The sequence below is a fragment of the Mastomys coucha genome, unplaced genomic scaffold (genome assembly GCF_008632895.1).
Source record: "Mastomys coucha isolate ucsf_1 unplaced genomic scaffold, UCSF_Mcou_1 pScaffold9, whole genome shotgun sequence".
In the NCBI taxonomy this organism is placed as follows: Eukaryota; Metazoa; Chordata; class Mammalia; order Rodentia; family Muridae; genus Mastomys; species Mastomys coucha.
This window is the reverse complement of record NW_022196915.1, coordinates 75,799,360-75,804,036: the sequence shown is the minus strand read 5'-3', so window position 1 is coordinate 75,804,036 and position 4,677 is coordinate 75,799,360. Positions and strand designations below refer to the sequence as shown.

The 4,677-nt window shown below is 38.4% G+C and overlaps 1 protein-coding gene across 1 annotated transcript in view; it reads left to right on the top strand.

Moving 5' to 3' along the window:
- The window catches only part of LOC116084193 (zinc finger protein 280B-like), a 27,186-nt gene that overhangs the window by 2,940 nt on the left and 19,569 nt on the right, over window positions 1-4,677 (top strand). The gene's annotated exons all lie outside the window — the stretch shown is intronic.

The window sequence follows — 4,677 nt, the reverse complement described above, 5'->3', positions numbered from 1 at the left end:
TTTTTTTTTTTTGGATACTTTATTTATTTACAATTCAAATCCAATTTTACAATGTAATCCCCTCTCCTGGTTTCCTCTTCACAAAACTACTATCCTGTCCCCTGCCTCCTCTTCTATGAGGATGCTCCCCCACTCACAAACTCCTGCCTCATCGCCCTGGAATTCTGCTATACCAGGGCATTGAGCCTTCACAGGATCAAGGACCTCTTTTCCCATTGATGACAGATAAGACCATCCTCTGCCACATATACAGCTGAAGTCTTGGGTCCCTCCATGTGTACTCTTTGGTTGGTGATCTAGTCCCTGGGACCTCTTGGAGATTTCGTTGGTTGATATTGTTGTTCTTCCTATAGTGTTGCAAACACCTTCAACTCCTTCAGTCCTTTCCCTAACTCCTTCATTGGAGCCCCAGTGCTCAGTCCAATGGTTGGCTGCAAGCATCCATGTTTGTATTTGTCAGGTTCTGGTAGAGCCACCTAGGAGACAGCTGTATCAGGCTCCTGTCAGCAAGAACTTCTTGGCATCATTGATAGCTTCAGTGTTTCATGTCTATATATGGCATGGATTCCAGGTGGGGCAATCTCTGGATATCCTTTCCTTCAGTCTCTGCTCCACACTTGTCCATTATTTCCTTTAGATAGAAGCATTCCTGGTTTAAAATTTTAGAAATGAGTGGGTAGACCCATCCATCAATCAGAGCCCTTACTTGTCCTCTGTATATGGTCTCTATAGGTCCTCATTCCATTTTCTTGAGCATTTCATCTAATCTCATCCCCATTGGCTCCTGGGAGCCTCTTGATTTTCTGGCTTCTGGGACTTCCTGGTGGCTACCCCTATGTCCCCATCTCCCATGGTTAAACACAGCTGTTCAATTTCCTGACCCTCTGTATATTAATCCTATCTCCTCCCATTCCTGATCCTGCCCCCTTTTCTCCCTCCCCTTTCTCACTTCCACAAAAGTCCCTCCCACCCTCTAACTCCTGTGAATATTTTGTTCTCCTTTCTAAGAAGAACTGAAGCATCCACACTTTGGTCTTTCTTCTTCTTGAGCTTCATATGGTCTGTGAGTTGTATCATATATATCCTGAGCTTTTTACCTAATATCCACTTACCAGTGAGTACATACCATGTGTGTTCTTTTGTATCATGGGTATCCTGAGCTTTTTGCCTAATATCTACTTATCAGTGAGTACATACCATGTATATTCTTTTGTGACTGGGTTATCTCACTCAGGATAATATTTTCTAGTTCCATCCATTTGCCTGTGAATTTCATAAATTCATTGTTTTTAATAACTGAGTAGTACTCCATTGTGTAAAGGTATCAAATTTTCTGTATTTATTTCTTTGTTGAGGGACATCTGTTTTCTTTTTCCAGCTTCTGGCTATTATAAATAAGGCTGCTATGAACATAGAAGAGCATGTGTCCTTGTTATTTGTTGGAGCATCTTTTGGGTATATTCTCAGGAATGGTATAGAAAGTATACCTTCTTCTCAGCATCCCATGAAACCCTCTCCAAAATTAATCATAACATCCATCACAAAACAGCCCCAATAGATACAAGAAGATTGAAATAATCCCATACACCTTATCAGATCTTCATGGACTAAAGCTGGTCTTCAAGAAAAAAAAACAAAAACAAAAACAAAAAAACCCAGAATGTTCACATACTCATGGAAGATGAACAATGCCCTATTCATTGATAACTTGGGACAAAATAAAGGAAAAAAATAAAGCCTTTTTTAGAATTTAATACAAGGCAGAGAAACAGTATCCAAATTTAAATCAGGATCAGATAAACCATCTAAATAGTCCCATAACCACTAAAGAAAGAGAAGCATTCATTACAATCTCCCAATTAAAATAAGTCCAGGCTGGTTTAGTGCAGAATTCTAACAGACCTTCAAAGAAGATCAAATTTTTCTTATGAATATCGATGCAAAAATACTTAATAATATTCTCAAAAACCAAATCCAAAAGCACATCAAAACAATCATTCACTGGCCATGGCATTCCCCTACACTGGTGCATAGAACCTTCACAGGGCCAAGGGCATCTCCTCCCATTGATGATGGACTTGGCCATCCTCTACTATACATATACTGCTGGAGCAATTAGTCCCACCATGTGTGCTCTTTGGTTGGTGTTTTAGTCCCTGGGAGCTCTGAGGGTACTAGTTAGTTCATATTGTTGTTTGTCTTAAGGGGCTGCAGACCCTTCAGTGGAGAGCAGGGGGTGGGGGAAGGGTACAGGGGTTTGTTCTTGTTGTTATTTTTTGGTTTTTGTTTTTTTGGGTTTTTTTGGAGGGGAACTGGGAAAGGAGATATTGTATGACATGTAAATAAATAAAATATCTAAGAAAAAAACACAATCATTCACCATGATAAAGTAGACTTCATACTCAGGGCTGCAAGGATGGTTCCATATAAGGAAATTCTGCATCCTTCTTATTCTCTAACTTCAACTCCCTATGCTGACCTGCAGTTAATTACATGAACTCACAAATGAACTTAACTCCAATGCATTGTACTCACTATACTGATTCCCAGTTGACTGATTCTCCTTATGTTGATTTTAAAGAGCTTCTCTTTCCTGTATTGATCTCAGGAGAGTTGGGATTATCTTATCTCTAACTAATACTTTCAAATCTTTCTCTGACTCTCTTTGTCTCCCCCTTAGTTAAATGGCTTTTTCCTTCTTCAATCTAATTTTATTTTAAATATTTACACTAAGGACATATCTGTATTCCAACTGGATTACAGAGGTCTGGAAGTTTTTCTTCTCTTGACCGAGCAGCCATGTTGTTGGATTATAATTCTTCTACAGGGTTGAATGTGATCAACTGCTTCTGCAATTTTTTTTTGTGAGTTCTCGCATTCTGTCCAGAATCATGCCCTACAGGTATACATGCAGTAACTTTCACTAGTGCATTTATTTGTTACTTCAACGTCTTAATGTTACTGCACATAGTAGGATTGTTTATTTCTTGAAAATTTTTGTTCTACCAATTGTATTCTGAATATATCATATGAGAAAAGCATCTATGTTTAAGTGCTGTTAATGGTCATCTCTTTGTTGATAGCATTTAAGAAAAACATACCTGGAAACTTTTTATTAGTATTTGTATATACTACAAATCAAGCTTTCTACATTATACCTTGTTGATTTAGGAATTAATTTAGCTTTGAATTTATTTTATTGTTAATTTACTTGTTTAAATATATGTAGTTTATGTCATGTTATCAATTCCAATAATTTAATTTGTCCCCTCTTCAAGTTAAGATTCGTTTTTGAATGAGTTTTGAGTTTTGTTGTATCATGATAGATAAGATCATTTGTCTTAAGACAAAATATAGTAACAATCAGTTAATTAACATTGTGAGTAGAGGTATTACTGAATTTAACTCTTTTTTTAAACTCAAATGTAAATATTAATTGTAGTCTCCCACAAGGAAGTAGTCATAGTCAGACCCTGATTGTATGAGGGTCTAATTTCTGCACAAAAACAAATGTATCCTGATAAATCTGTCTTTGCTTTGTATGGCCGAATGGCTGCATGGCAGACTACATCTCTCTCCTTTTATTAGATGTTTTCTTTATTTACATTGCAAACTTTATCCCCTCTGAAACCCCCCCTATCACTTCCTCTCCCTCACTACTTACTAACCCAACTGCTTCTGCTTCCCTGTCCTGGCATTCCCTTACACTAAGGCATCAAGCCTTCAGGAGGCCAAGGGCCTCTTCTATTATTGATGTCCCACTAGGCTATTCTCTGTTACATATTCAGCTGGAGCCATGGGTCTCTCCAGGTGTACTCTTTGTTTGGTGGTTTAGACCCTGGGAGTCTACTGGTTGGTTCATATTGTTGTTCCTCCTATGGGACTACAAACCCCTTCAGCTCCTTGGGTTCTTTCTCTAGCCCCTCCTTTGGGAACTTTGTGCTCATCCACTTCTGTATTAGTCAGGCACTGTCAGAGCCTCTCAGGAGACAACCATATCAGGCTCCTATCAGCAAACACTCGTTGGCATTCACAATAGTGTCTGGGTTTGGTGATTGTACATGGGATAGATTCCTAGGTGGAAGAGTCACTGGATGGCTTTTCTTCAATTTCTGCCCCAATCTTTGTCTCTGTAGTTCCTACCATAGGTATTTTGATCCCCCTTCTAATTTCTTCTTAGAAGGGGGATCAAAAAAACTTAACTCTTCTTAACTAACAGGTTTATCACATAAATTAGGGTAGTTGAATCTTTCATTTTTATCTCTGAAGATCCAGAGCGAAAGGGGATCTAGTCTGAACTACTACGTTGGAGGGAAGATAATTTATAAATTATCTGATGTTTATAAATCTAACAAAAAATTTCAAAGGTGTAAGCTATCATATTAATCTGATTCTCAAAAGAATAATAGGTACATTTCACAACAAATTGAAAGGTGTGCTTTCACACAGAAGAAATAAACTGTCTTCTTAATACAGTAGAGGACTGCCTGGTCTGTGTTCATTGAGGAGATGATGCATCTAATCCTCAAGAGACTGGAAGCCTCAGGGAATTTTGAGGTCAGGTAGGGTGATGGTTGGGGATGTCCATGTGGAGAAGGGGGTGGGGAGAAGGCATGGAATGTGGAAGAGTTGGAGGGTGAATGGGGGAAATAAAATAAGGAGTATAAAAAATTAATT